The sequence below is a fragment of the Ambystoma mexicanum genome, chromosome 5q, assembly GCF_040938575.1.
Source record: "Ambystoma mexicanum isolate Mex_15411 chromosome 5q, UKY_AmexF1_1, whole genome shotgun sequence".
NCBI lineage: Eukaryota > Metazoa > Chordata > Amphibia > Caudata > Ambystomatidae > Ambystoma > Ambystoma mexicanum.
Window position 1 is genome coordinate 1251860586 of NC_090933.1, and position 16100 is coordinate 1251876685.

A 16100-nucleotide genomic window follows, 5' to 3' on the forward strand; every position below is an offset into this window, starting at 1 on the left:
AGGATCCAATAGCGATGGCTGTGTCCTGGCCACCTGGATGACAGATCCCCAGAGACTAGTCAGGGAGACACCTTCAGGTTTCTCACATACCCTTCCCCTACGCAAGGTGGATATACCTGTACTTTGTCCAGGGTCCCTTTGTTGAAACCTGGAAGAGAACAGGGATGAAAGATATCTATGAACTCCTGCATATTCCTATGATCAGTTGTGAACGATGTGAATAGAGGTGGAGTGGTTTTACCTGTCTCTCTGCAACAACCTATGAATTGGGTTTTAAGGGCTGTTTTGGGTTTATGGGCACAGTGTTTTCCCAGTCCCATATTCAAGAGTTTTGGCAGTAGTAGTTCATCTGCCAGGATCTCTGGGGTAGAAAATCTCTGAAGGGGGATGGAGATTTCTGCAAGAGAGTAGAGAAGATGGGGAAGTACCGCCCCAGAATAACTTCTTTGGGGAGCCAGGGAATTATGGCTGATGGTATGCAGCAGGGTTTGCCTCAAATTTCAATGTGTACTGGTATTTTAGGGTCTACTACATTATCTCCATGTACACATGTCACTTTAACTAGGGATGCGTCGTCCATATATTTTGTTGTAACTAAATCTACTCCGTATAGCGGTTTGCTCACTCCCTGAGTCGATCAAGGTCCTTACTTGCACTCCATTCACCCAAGCCTTTTCATAAGTGAACTCGGTAGGAGTATGGCACAAACAAATGGTAAAGGTCTCTAGCTCTTCCTCAAGTTCTTCCCATACGTCGCCCTTCAAACAGCCTATTTCCATAGCTTCATCTTTTATATTCTTTGGACAGTTTCTAGCAAGATGCCCTGTTTCTTTACAGAAAAAAACAGATCAGAGGAGGTGGTCTTGCGTCCCTTTAACTCCTCCTTTCTACTTTCATCCTTAGCCTTGGGATCAATTTTCCTGATTTCTACTCTCTCTCGTGGTATTCCTTCCTTAATCCTATGACGCCCTGCTTGTTTATCTATTCCCTGAGGTTGAGTTTGATTAATGGTCTTATGATCTTTCCATTCTTCCCATCAATGGGCCAAATGGAAGTGTTTAGCTGCATCTAAGTGGTTTTGTGGAGTCTCAGTGGCTGTGACTAGAGTAGGACGATTTAACTGAAGAACAGATTTTTGCAAAAAAGGGGGGTAAGGAATTTGTGAATTGTTCTAAGAGAATATTCTCTGTCAGTTCTTCAAATGACTTGTTATTAATCCATAGGACCACCTGGTTTTTAATACATTCAACTAGCTCTAAAGGGATTTCCCCCGGGTTCAACCTAATGGGCTGTAATTTCTACAGATAAAATGTGCAGGTCTGCTCCACTCTTTTTAACAACCCTTGCTTGATGGATAGAAAGGTGGCTCCCTGTGCAAGGTTAAGTAGTTGATAGGAAGTTTGGAGTTTGCCTTTCAACAAGTGACTCAAATAGCATCTTTTCAAGTTCTCTTCCCATGCCAGTTGTTCAGCCAGGCATTCGAAGTTTGAGAGGGCGCTAGAGAGCCATCCAAGATGGCTGCTCACTAGAGAACTCCGCACCGATCCCGCCTCGATAACATACCCCAAGTCTCTAACGGCTGGCAGATACCAACTTCATCGCCGTCCGCCATTATCCTGGTCAACACAACGGCGACAGGGGTGAGGCCGCGGCGGCGCCTCAGCGGTGCCTCAGCGGCGCCTCAGCGGCAGGGTGTCTGACCCTCTTGCATCATCCTCACCCGAGCGACCGTCCCCGGATTCAATCAAGGAGCGGGCTGCCAGGCGGGGTGAGCGGCGCCTGGGCCCCTTGGAGGTGGCGCCCGTGACAGGCCCGAAATCCATGGCCCGAGAACTGCAGGGCCAGCTAAGAACCCGCCCGTTCCACCTGTGCCATCGGCCTTCGGGCCGGTCGGGGCGCTGACGCTTGCATCCAGCCTACAGAGCCCTCCAGACCCAGCCGGAGAGTGAGGGAACGCATCTGAACACACCATCGGCACCAGGTAGGAGAGACGCCCCCCGGCCGCCCCGCACTGGGTCTCTTGCCCGACCCTGTGGGAGAGGCATTCCGCAGGCCTCCGACTCCTTGAACTGCTAACGGCCCCAACCACAGGCCCATCTCTAGCACACGATCAGGCGGGAGGCCCACGCGGCTGCCCCACCCAGGCCGTCCGGGCCTGGCAGTGAAAGTGCTTTAAAACTCACAAACTCTCCAGCCTTCTAGATCTACACGGCCGGGCCCCACCATCTCCAAAACGCCCTGCCGGTGGAGGGCCCGAGCGCGGTCAAGCCACCAAAGGACATAGCGGGAAAACTCTTCGCTGGGGACCACGCCGCGCTCCGACAACTCCTCGGCAGCGGCAACCTCGTGGAGGGCCTCTGCTGTTATTCTGTAACCCAACATCGGGACTTGTCGACCACAGCGCCACACACCCAAGCCAGACGAGTGGGCCCTTTCCCGCCACACCCAACAAAGTCGGGAATCCATACCAGCATGGGCAAAACGGACAAATCGCAGCGAAAATTGATGTTTGAAACCGGGGCCATAGCTAAAACTCCCAAGCAGTCGAATCGAGAGATAGCGCCATCACCAAGCATGGAACAAGAAATCGAGCCAATGCCCCCCCAATCTCTCGACATACGAGAAATACTGCTCGTTCTCAAAACAGGCATAGGCAACCTTGATGGCAAAATTGACACCCTCTCACCCAAAGTCGACTTAATACAACACCCTCTTGATAAGCACGGCGAGAGGCTCAACGCCGTTGAACAGAGGGTCTCCGATCTGGATGACAACTCCACGTCCCTGTCCTCCAAAGTGTCATCATTAGAACGCCAAGTAAAAGAAATTGTCGCCAAAAACGAAGACTTGGAAGGGCGCAGTTGCCGCAACAATATTAGACTGGTGGGGATCAGAGAGCAACAAAATCCTGCAAAAATGGAAGACTTCGTGGAACAATTATGCAAAGATATCTTTGGAACAACCACCTTCTCGCCAATGTTTGTGGTTGAAAGAGCTCACAGGATCTCAACCATCCGCCCGATTCCAGGATCGGCACCTCGCCCCATAATTGCCAAACTGCTGAATTTCGGAGACCGCGATCTAATACTCAGGTTGGCCAGGGACAAAATCCAAATATTCCCCAATTTTTCACCAGCGGTGCAAACGTCCCGAAGAGCCTTCGGTGGAGTTAAACGCCGCCTCCGAGAGGAGCAAATTCAATATTCAATGCTAAATTACGCATCCTCCGTGCTGAAAAAACGCAATTCTTCTCGTCACCAGAAGAAGCCAACATCTTTCTCGATAATATCGGATGTCGCCCATTACGTGAAATGCCTAGACCACAAGGGAGAGTGAGGAATGGGGGCGATCCGCCTTGAAAAGCACCCCACATTCAGCTCGACTTAGGAGATCGGGAAATGAGCAAAAGCCAGTTATACACACCTCGGGATAGGTGTTCTTGGAGGGCACCAGCGCCCCATGCACAGCACTGTTCACAATGTTACTTGGGGGGGGTCACATTCGGGCGGGTTGGGGGTTGCCCGACGGGGAGGGAAAAAGGGGAGATGGGACACAAGTTGGGGAAAGTGTCCCCAGAAGAAACAAGCCAAGCGTTTTAGACGTGCACCGACCGGGCCAAAACCAGCCCCACCCGAACCCAACCGAGAACAATGTCTCCACCCTGGACTTACGAATATCCTTGTCGGATCAACATACACTCTAAAACAGCAGCCTTAAGCACTCAAAACCACCAAACAGTGACACAGCAGCAGAAACATCGCAGCAACTCTAAGCAAAATTCAAACTAGCTACATGGAACATTAAAGGAGGCAACCAGCCCTCTAAAACCAGGAAGCTACTACACTACCTCCGACGCCACAACGTTGATGTGGCTCTCATACAAGAGACGCATCTACGATCAAACTCAGAAAACCACTGGGCGAAAACGTGGGGATGCCACAGATACTGCGCCTCGTTTTCATCATATGCAAGAGGAGTCGCCATACTCATCAGCAAATCAACAAACTTCAGACTAATTTGGACCCAGAGCGACTCCGAAGGGAGAACACTGGTCGTTCAAAGAACCATAGACGGGGAAGAAATAATCATGACCAACTCCTACGGCCCCAACATCGACGGTTCCAACAATTTCGACTGGGTCCAGACCCACATCGCATCAAACAGGGAAGCCACAATAATATGGGGTGGCGATGTGAACACCCCGCTCGATCCTCGTACAGATAAAACACACAAAAAAACCGCTTCTCGCTCCAAGGCGAGTATGCAAATAACCGAAATATGCAAAGCACACAATCTCATCGATATATGGAGAAGCAAACACCGTGACTCTCAAGAGTTCACCTTTTATTCCTGGGTACGCAAATCCAGCTCGAGACTTGATTAGATCTTAGTGTTGGCACATAGCAGACTCCAATGGGGTGAATGCCAAATCCTACCCAGGTCCATCTCAGACCACTCAGCGGTCACCTTAGTGTGCACGACATCTCGGAGCGCCTTCACCAGGGCCCAATGGAAATTCAAGCCCAGAGCCCTCCAAGATCAACTCTTTGCCGAAGAACTGTGTTCTGAACTGAGCGCATTTCTTGAGACAAACCAAGGCACTGTAGCTTCGCCGGGAACACTCTGGGAGACACTGAAATGTTTTATCAGAGGAGTGTGCCTAGCAAAAGAAAATGGAATCCTAAAGAGGCTAAGGGAAGAGCTAAGCACATGTGAAAATCGCCTCAAAATACTTGAGCAATCAGCTACAGTTACAAATACTCCCGGCTCGCTAGCCGCTCTCAGGGCAGAATTGTAATCCTTCAGATCACTAGCAGACAGAGAAGCCAAATTCCTAGCAACCCACCACAAAATCTGCCACTATGGCGAGGGGCAACGACCCCGTGCGCTACTTGCAAGACTAATCACCGTGGAACGAAAACCCACGACAGTCGAGGCAGTGCGGGACACGTCGGGAACCCTCGTATACTCTGAAGACGACATACTGGAAACATTCCACAAGTTTTACCAAAACTTATATAACTCCAATTATTCCAGGGAGCCCGCCGAAATAACAGAATACCTCAATACAACCGAACTATATTGGACGAGCGCCGAGCTACGCGAGCCATTGAACGCACCCATCACCTCAGCAGAGATCCTAGAAGTCATTAAAGAATTACCGAGCACCAAAGCCCCAGGACCAGACGGCCTAACAGGTGAATTTTACAAATTCTTCGCATACATTCTTGCCCCACTCCTGCTCCAAGTCTTCGAAGAAGCCATAGCCAAGGACCAACTTCCACCAACTCTTTACACGGCGAATATCACTCTCCTACACAAAACAGGTAAACCCAAGGATGATTGCGCCTCCTACAGGCCCATATCACTAATTAATCTGGATAACAAAATTTTTGCAAAGATCCTAACCAGGATGTTGATGCCACTCATGCCCGCAATGGTTCTGGCGGATCAAGCAGGATTCGTTCCAGGTAGAAATACATCATTCGGCCTCAGAAGAATGTTTGGAGCGATGGAGACCTTCAACCCAGAAAACCAAGCGGTGGCAGTACTTCTCGACGCCGAGAAGGCGTTTGATTCTGTGGAATGGCCCTTCCTATTTGCAATATGAGAACGAATGGGCCTCGACAAACGATTCATCCAAATGATAGGACTTCTCTACAAATACCCAACATCTAAAATCAAACTTGGCAACAAATCTTCCTCCGAAATCCTTTTACGCAGAGGGACCAGGCAGGGCTGGCCACTGTCAGCATTGCTCTTCGCCCTGGTCATGGAACCCCTTGCGTCCGACCTAAGGCTTTATCATCTGCATAGAGGTCTCGCCTTCGGCCCACACAAAATGGTGGTTTCACTCTATGCCGACGACATAGCACTCTTCCTTCTTGACCCATATGACGACCTGAATCCGGTGATGCGAGCAGTCCATAAATTTGGCAACTTTTCAGGACTAAAAATCAATAATGCAAAATCGATAATTTTCCCTCTCACAGAATCAACCAAAGAATTTCAGGATGACTACGGCTTCCACTGGCAACACTCGAAGGTCCGATATCTAGGGATCCTCATGTCCAGAGCCAACACTGACATCATGCAAGACAACTATGAGAAGACACTTGACACTATCCAAACGATGGAAAACGCTTCCCCTCACACTTTGGGGCAGAGTGTCCCTAGCGAAAATGGTGATCCTCCCTAAACTACTTTATCTCTTTACAAACATCCCCCTACTACTCACGCAAAAATTCTTACGACAAATCAAATCCATCCTCCTCAACCTTATCTGGGCTGGCAAGGTTGCCCGAATAGCACACAGCACTATGATCCTGCTCATAACGCAAGGCGGACTGGCTTTACCCGATATAGAAAGTTACTACTGGGCAGCGCAAGCACAGTTCCTGAGCCATTGGTATGCAACACACTTCATCCGGCCACATGTGCAAATCGAAAGAGCTCTAGCAACACCCTATCTTCTCTGCGCAGTCATACTTAACGAACCACCGACGCCCTCAACGCCGATGAACACAATGGTCACGACACACACAATTTGGAAATAAATCGCCAAAAGGAACGGAATCCAAACCAGATAATCCCCCCTCCTTCCGGTGAGAAGTATCCCAGGGATACTCATAACATCTGAAAAGGTTTTCCAGCTCTGGACCAAGAAACTGCAAATCCACTCACTAGGTGACCTGTTTCCGAACAGTTCGTTCCTCTCGATTCAGGAAGCTCGAGACAAAGGTGGAAGCAACGCCCTCGACGTTTTCATGTACTACCGAACCCGACACGCCATGCAGTCTAGCTTTGCCACGTTCCCGCTCCAACCACCGACCTGGCCACTGCTCCACAGAGTGATTCAAGCCCAAGGTGATGGCCGCCTGGTGTCAAATATCTACAAGGCCTTGCTAACAGAAAAACTCACTCGCTGCTTAAAAGCCCAAACAAGATGGGAAAGAGCTCTGAACACTACGATACTCGACGAAGATTGGGCATACATTCTACGACTCACAATAAACACAAGGTACAAACAAATTCACTTCAACTTTGTCCATCAGGTCTACCACACTCCAGCAAGGCTTCACGCCCAGAGGACAACAATATCCGCCTCCTGCTCTCGCTGTGGGCACCCGGAAGCCGACTTTGTCCACCTGGCATGGTCGTGCCCCGAAATAGGAGCGTTCTGGACAGCAGTCCTAGAGAAAATCTCAGCTATAATTGGAGTGCAACTAGAACCTAACCCAACACTGACTATGTTAGGTCTAACCAACCAACTACCGGAACATACCAGAAAACTGGCGAACCTACTTTTGGTACTGGCACGCAGACGAATAGCTTGCAACTGGGGCTGAGGACCGCCACCAACACTAAAGCAATGGCTCCAAGATGTCACCTACTGTCAAGACACCGAAACGAACTACCTATGAACTCTGCCCCTCCACGCACGCCCCCCCGATATCTGGGGCCTCTATATTGCATACCTGTTAAACGCAGATGACGACTCGAGCTTGCAGTCTTCACCTCCAACACAAAACTGTTGCGAGCAACTAAACACTTCAATAGCAGCCATGAGTGCCGAATAACAACAACACTAGAACTGATATGAAACTGAACCCGACATTAAGCGGAGATCGTTCCGAAAGGGGGAGGGGGGATAAAGGGTCTCGTGACTGGTGCACGGTCTTGTAATGTCTCACTATTTCATTGTTGTAAAATTAATAAAGAAAGTTCCAAAAAAAAGCCAGGCATTCGAAGTTTAAGAAAACATTTCTTAAATCTTTGCCTTCAAGATATCGTTGTAGTACACCCTGTGGTAGTGAGATCCTTGTTTGTAATTCAATTAATTTTCTTACATTTTCTTGGACTCTATTTTCGACCTATATCTGATGGGCTGCTAATTGGGCGATGTCATTGGCTAGGTCGGCCATTTCTTCCAGGGATGTAAGGGTTCTTTCTGTGGTATCCCAATCAGAAAAGAAACAACTCTCGATTCCCTCGGATAAGGTTTCAAAATCCCCGGAATCCTCTGATTCTAAGTCTGTCGAAGGAGCGGGCTGGGGAAAATTAATTTTTAACCTTGATGGTCCCTCAACGGATGAAGACTGGGAACCAGAAAAAAAGGCTTGGGGGGATGGGTATTCAGAGCACTAGGTCTGATAAAAGAAAACACAGGTCGAACTTGAGGATTATTCGGTCCCAAGGCTGTATGTTTTAATGGGAGAGACCAAGAGTATCTAGCAATACTTGCGTTTCAAAGAAAAGATCCTGTTGACTAGGTGGGACAAGCAATTGAGAGGACAACACTTCTTGTGATGTGGATACATGGTCAGAATCTAGGAGAACAACTATTTTATTTTCCCCTTCTGGTGGTACTACGATTATTAGCATGGGTTTCAATTTTTATCAGTTGAATCATATCCCATGCCTGACACCATATGTAAGGAACGTCTGGTGGCAACAGTAAAGGCAGATACAAGTGATCACAGTTCAAGAGTGTTTAGTAAACTGTAAAGGTAGGTTGGAAAAACACCTAATCTAAACCTAAATCTAAGATGGGAGCAAGCTACGACCATCAAATAATAATAAAGCAGTCCTAGTGGCGTCTTGTCAAATAAAAGAGCCTATACTAAAAAACCTATTGTAATCCTTACCATTAAATACAAAAAGAGTGTGGGATAGTATTCACAAGAAAGAAAGAAGTATTCACAAATGATAAGTCAGGATGTGGTAGCCGGGGTCTCTCTCCCCCATGTTTTGAGCACAGGACAAGATGAGATTCCTGAGCACAGCACACGCTCGAGCTTTCCCAGCACAAGACTACAGTTCCGTTCTCAAGTATCAGGACGTTCAGTGGTTAAGTCTCTTTTCTACAAAAAGTCTCTTGCCCCTGAGGACCTGATGTGTTTAAAACAACAAACAAAAAGTTCCTTTCCGCATGTATGTTGGGTGATGACTTTTCAACCCTGGATCCCCCTCTTCCGGGCTCAGATCCATAAAAGTTCATAGCGATATCAGGACCTTCGGTGATTACGTTTCTTGCTTCTGAGGGCCTGATATGTGCAAAATAACAAACAAAAGTTCCTTTCTGATTTCACTTAGGGTGATGATTCTTCACCCCGGGCCTCCGTCTTCCAGGCTCAGACCCCTCTCAAATGTCAGCCTCCCTCCGTCCGGTTCACTATGGCTTGTATTTCAAAGAGATTTAATCTGCTATAGTCACATGTTATTGGTTGATAGCTTTTCACTCTTGGATGCCACTCTTCCAGGCTCAGACCCTTCTCAAATGTTTGCCTCCCTCCGTCGGGTTCACTACGGCTTTTATTTCAAAACAATTTCACCTTTCGCTTTCACAAGTCTTAATGTCTTTTTAAACAATCCACTGTCGACATCCCTCCGTCGGGTTCACTGTTGTCACCTCAATGTTCATTGGGCATTATGCTTTGATCCTTTCTGTCGGCATCCCTCCGTCGGGTTCACTCTTGCCAACACAATGTTCCGTCTCCTTTCTCACTATGCAAGATTCATCTCCCATAGGTTTCCAATCACGTGTCGGTCAAAGACTTTCGACTGTACAGAGGATTTTGCTAGACCCCTGTGTGACCACTTTGACACTTGTGGCTTTTCAAAGGCCTTCTGGTATCGGTAGTTTCAACAATATGGGAATTAACCAGAGTCTCGCCTTTAAGTACCCACGTGGTGCCGGACCCCTTTGCATCTGGTTTTCGCCTGAGCAGTTAACAGTTCTTTTATTTTCACTTAATTTGTAATTTGCAATTTTCGTTCAACACAGTTTGGTTTCTAATCGCTTCTCCCCTCGACTCACCAGCTTTGATGAAACGCTTGGCTTTTCTTGTCTCTGGAGTCAAGGATGGTACCATGGTAGCAAGCATGTCTCTCTGGCTTGGTTATCAGTGGAGGAGGGCTTTGTGTACTGTTCACATCTGCTGCAATACACGCTGGCTATTGTTCACTGTCTTACGATTCCTTTCATGGAGGCTTTGCAGGTCTGGGTCAGAAAGTGCAAGGTTGCTTCTCTCCTTGTCGCCCCTTTGGTTCTCGCTGCCTTTCTCCTCCTTTTGAATTGCCGTACTGGGATAGCTGTCTCATTGTGTAGTCTGCCTTGCTTGTAGTGTGCTCTCATGCTCCACCTTGTACCTTTTTTTCTCTATGGGGAAGGGAAAGGGCCGTCAGGTGTGTGTGGTCAATTGCCTGACTTTGCCTGACCCTTGTGCTGTGACATGCCAGGTAAACAGCTCTGGTGTTAGTCCATTGTCTTTCGTGGTGTGCGAAAGTGTTCGTGTCGGAAAAGAGGGCGTAGAGTTCCTGAGTATCCTACATGGTAGCATAGGATAAGGGGTCCTAAGAAGGGGGATTCTGCATCTCACCCGTCGTTGTCCCACTTCCACTCCCTGAGGGCCCCCCATCCAGGTGATCCTCCCTCACTGGTCCAACCCCAGGAACTGGATCCATGTCCTGGCCACCTGGCAGATCCCCAGGGACTAGTCAGAGAGACACCTTCAGGTTTCTCACACTGGGCTAAACCATTATTTTATACATCATCAAATGCTTGTAATCGATATTCATACATTTCAGAATTTCCATATCCTGTATAATTAGTTCATTTGTCACATTCCCATGGGCAAAGCGTTCGGGCTGTAAGTATTTCAGAGATCTTGAACAGCACTGCCATAGGATAGATCCTAAAGTAGGTAAGCATTGTATGCATAAACAACAGCAAGTATGGCAACATCGATCAGAGCAAGCACAGAAAGTATTTTCCAACCCCATGTGGTAAAAAGATTCCAAGCCCAAGTACCGATGTCCCAGCTACCTTCGTTAACGTGAATGTCAGACCCCAATGTGTTTGACCTCTTCATAGCCTGAAACACAGTAGGGGAGGAATCTGCTATGTAAATGCAGCAAGACGACCCGTCCATTTTGCAAACCGCTCCTCTTTCAGACAACATGGTGTCTAGTACCATCCTATTTTGAAGTGCAACCAGCCTTATAACTCTATGTTCTAATGTCATATTTAATAGTACATCGGTTGTCTCATTAATCATTCTTTCTAACACCCGGGCCAACCTTCTAATGTCTTCGGAGTTTTCGCCGGGCCCCAAAAGGGAACTATCGCTTTTGACACATCCCCTAATATTTGACGAGTTGTATCATCATCGAAATCCCTCCTAGGACGGTGTGTCAATATTTCTAAAGTTGATGTCAAGTAAACCCCTGGCAACAGTATCCCTAAGTAACATGTTCTTTTACAATCTTTAAGTAACCATTGATATGCTTGCTTCCCACAGACAAAGTAAATTGATCCACCAATGTACAACGGTCTTGCTTGCTTCGTTTACCAAAACTGCAGTATTCATACTTTTGTCATATGTACCCATGTACCTAGAACCTTCCTTACTTAGACAAAATGGTACCATGGCAGGATTATTGTTAATTGTGTATGCTGGTATGCTGGAGGAGTTGCTTCCCTATTCCTTACGGGTGGCATTTGAAACAATATCATTGATTGATATGGCCTAGAATGTTTGGTAGAGAAATTGTTGGTAGTTCTCCTGTTAGCAAACACAGAGCATCCCAAAGGTAGTAGCACATGCTGATCTAACATATTTATATTTGTCCCATCAAAGTTACCTCTGCTACTGTCATTCCATCTACCAAAAAACATGGCCCTGAAGGATGCATAGCAAGCAGTGGAAAAGGGGCGAGGATTTTTGTACCATCGTAACCCTTTCTCACCGTGTTGTGGAAGGTGGGAACATAGCCAACAATTGGTTTTGTTCAGTATTGCATGAGCATCATTCATTATTCTTATGAAGATGTTATTGAGATATCCCTCTCTGTGTTCAAGATCAAGGGGACGAATTGTGTATTTGTGTACATAGAAAGGGGACATAGCTGACCATAGGCAATAGTGAGGTAAAAACAAATTTGAGCTCTCCAGAATCCAGAAACAGGTATTAATATAACTACGATACATGCCACAATAGCTATAATCACTTTTATCTGACCACAATCCTTTGGACCTGGTCATTCCAGTGGCAAAACATTCAGTTTCATCGCTTCTGCGTACCCCAAACAGATGCATAGTCTTTCAGTGTCCGTTAACAAACCAAACTCATATAGGCTTTATAAGTTCATCCGTGCATGACACCTGACCACGTGGCCTATCTTGCTCAGAGTCTTCTTTTCCCTGCCCCCCTCTACCTTCAGACGTCTTTGAGGGATATGGAGGGAATATTGTTGGCTTCTTGTAGGTGCAGTACTTAAAAAATACCACATTTTCCTACTCACAAGAAGTCCTTACCTAGCTATTTCTGTGGTCTAAGATTGTGGGCCTCATTACACGGATGGCGGAGAACCATGGCGCTATTAGCGCCATGGTTCATGCTGGTAAAATACCGGCACCGCCTTGGCGGAAAGGGGAATTACCGCCCCATTCCAAGGTTGGCGGGGCGGTAATTCCCCCTTCCACCATTGCCCTTCCCCATTCCCATTTTTGCCCCACAGGGCATAATGGGAATGGGGAAGGCGCTAATTATGGTACCGCAAATTGCGGTACCGTAATTAGCTCCCTGGGTCCCTTTGCGGGTTGGTTTTTAACACCTGCAAAAAGCAGGCGTTAAATCCCCCAACCCGCAATGGGACCTCGTAGTAAGGCGGTAAGGATTTACCGGTATTTAACCGGTACCGGTAAATCCTTACCGCCATCCGTGTAATGAGGCCCTGTATCTGGACACCCCAAGCACAGAGTGATCCTTAAACAATGTGTCGGTGGTTAGCAAAGGTGAAACGTCTGGCTGCTTCAAATTTCGGTTAGTGTATTCTCCGTCACTGAAAGGTACATGCTGAGGAATATATTCATGTTTCCTAACCAGCTACGCCCTCTTTTACCCATCTGCCATAGGGCAAAGGTAAAGGTACTTGTTTCTGATGTGCTGCATGTATCCAGTGCTTCTTTCCGTCTACACGCACAGCAGTCTGGGTGGCCAATAGGACCTGGAGTTTCAACTTACAACATGGTTCAAGGCTGGATTTCCACTGGAAGTCTTTCACCAGAACGTAGTCGGCAGGCTGAATGGTGTGGCTAGAACCCACGTATCGATCAAGCAACGCTTCTCGCACCTGTTAGTGAATGAAACGCAAGTTTTGAATCAACTAGTTAAAATAAGTTACCAATAATGGATACTCAATCTCTGACAATTTATTCGGTCTGGGTAATTTTCACACATTAGAAGGTCTCCCCATCACAATCTCATACGGGGACAGACCTGTTTATGCTTGGGCTGTAGTTCTCATTGACATTAAGGCCAATGGTAGGGTTTCAGGCCATTTTAGCTGGCTGTGTGCACATATCTTTGCTAGCTTGTTCCTTAGGGTACTGTTGAGTCTCCCAACTAATCCTGTCGATTGGGGATGGTTAGCGGAATGACATTTCTTTCTTATCTGTAATCCCTCACACACATGCTTGGTGACTGATGCTATAAAGTGTGAACTATTATCTGACCAGATTACCCTTGGTAAACCAAAACAGGGAAAGTATTCTTTAAGCATTACTTTTTCTGTTGACATTGCAGTGCTGTCTTTCAGAGGGAAAGCTTTGACCCATTTGCTAAATGCACAAACTACCACTAGAAGGTATTTAACATTCTGACATCTTTACATATCAAGGAAATCAAAGTTTATTACTTCAAAGGGCATGGAAGGTAGACCAAAGCTGCCCTTAGGTACTGGTGTTCCTTTCCCACTGTTATGCTATAAACAGATCATACAATTCTTGACCAGTCAGTCTGCTGTTTTGGATATGTTGGAGTTCCTCCATACTGGGTCTAGGTGTTTACAAATGCCTGTTGTGCTTATGTGGTCTGGGACATGGGCCATGGTCACTAAAGCTTGTACATATGCATTAGGTAGCATCCATCTCTGTTTGTCATGGTCAATCCAGCAACCTACCTCATCTACGCAGGCTAGTCCCGATCCCCGCTCTTTGATTTCCTCGACTGTGGCCCCGGCCTGAATCTCTTGTACACTGCCAAAGCCCTCTTCCATAATCCCACTCTCAGCGACCCATTTAGCAGGACCTAATATGTAAATTCCAGACTGTAAGTCTGTGGCTGTTGGTTTGGCAATTCGGTCTGCGAAAGCATTGCTTTTCCCAATACTGTCAGTGACTTTCTGGTGGGCTGCGCATTTCATTATTGCTAGCTGTGCAGGTAATGCTAGTGCTGATAGAAGCTGCACTATCAAGGGACTAAGCTGAATCTTGGTGCCATGGGATGGCAGAAATCCCCTTGCAGCCCATAGTTTCCCAAAATTGTGAGCTACACCAAAGGTGTACTGGCTGTCCATATAAATATTTACTTTCACCCCTTGAAATACCTCACAAGCTCGAGTCAGGGCAATTATTTCTGTGGCTTTGGTAGAGTTGTAAGGCATCCTCCTAGTTTGTACCACTGTATCTAGTGTTGTGATTGCATATGCAGCAGTAGAAGTGCCATCCGGAAGTTTAAAGCAAGAGCTATCACAAAATATTTCTCCATCTGAGGATGGCAGAGGTGTGTCAGTCAAATCGATTCTTCCTTTTGTTTCATTTTCAGTGATAAAAATGCAATCATGATTGGTATCAGGAATGCTATTCTCCTTTAGGGAGGTAACAGTTCAGCTGGGTTTAACGTGGTACATCATTTACTTTTGATGTGAGGTGCAAACAACATGAGCTTGTAAATAGTGAGGCGAGCAGATGTGAGATGCCGTGTTTGCGTTCTGTTCAATAGTACATCTACTGAGTGAGGCACCATGACGGTTAAGGAGTGACCAAAAACCATGCCTTCGTTCTGTTTTACTGATGCGGCAGCAGCCACAGCTTTCAGACATTTTGGCAAAGCGCATGCAAGGGTCCAACATGGAGGAAAAAAAGCTGCACAGCCTGTTCTTTCGCCCATGTTCCTGCATTAAAACAGCCAAAGCTTTCATGCACAAATAACACAAACTCCTTAATGTAATTTGGTGTGCCTAATACTGATGCGGAACACAGAGCAGTCTTGAGCATATCAAAAGCATCTTGACAAGCTGTATCCCAAGCTAGAGGTAGAGCCACATCTTTCTTCGTTAGTGCTAACAATGGCTTAATAAAAAGGTAGAAATTCAGAATCCATTGCCTGCAATAGGAAGTCATCCCGATAAAAGTTCTAACTTCAGTTTGTGTGTTTGGAACCGCCATGTCAGAGATAGTCTGTATTCTTTCTGGTGCAAGACGCCTACCCTCCTTAGACAGGAGGTATCCTAAATAGGCACCCTTCTGTTGACAATATTGGAATTTCTTTAAAGAAGCCTTGTAGCCATTGTTAGGCAAGTGTGTTAACAAAAACACAGCGCCCTCCTTGCAAGGTTCCTCACAATCTGCGGCAATAAGTAGGTTGTCAATGTACTGTCTCAATGTGCAAGATTAAGATAATCCTAAATTGTCCAGTTGTTCCTTGAGTTCCCTACTATAAATGCTTGGGCTTTCAGTGTATCCTTGGGGTATTGTAGTTAATGTAAATGGTAGACCTCGCAGAGTAAAGGCAAATAAGTATCTACAGTCAACATGTCACAGTATGCTAAAAAATGCGTTCTTTAAATCTACCAGGCTGGAATCATAGTCAAAATAGTCGTGATGTCAGGTACAATGGGAAATTGTGGACAATTTTATTGATAGCTCGCAAGTCAATTACAAAACGGTAAGGCAGAGCGTTGACACCCTTTTTGTACACAGGAAGTACAGGAATGTTACAAGTGCTACCCGTAATCCGTTCAATGGCACCTAGATGTACAAGATCTCCAATTATTATTTTCAGTGCAGATTCTCTGTCCACTGAAACCTTGTATTGCGTTATGCACGATAATGTGACATTTTGTTTTAACTGGATGGGTACTGGTTCAACATCGAGTCTTTCCACGTCGTTATCGCTAAGGGTCCATAAATGAGTGGGTACACTATGCAATTCACTGGGTAGTGGGAGTGCTAACAACTGAGATGTAGAAGTGTGCTGCTGTGAAATAGTCAAATATACATCTTCGTGTAAGCAGTAAATAACAACATCTAATTT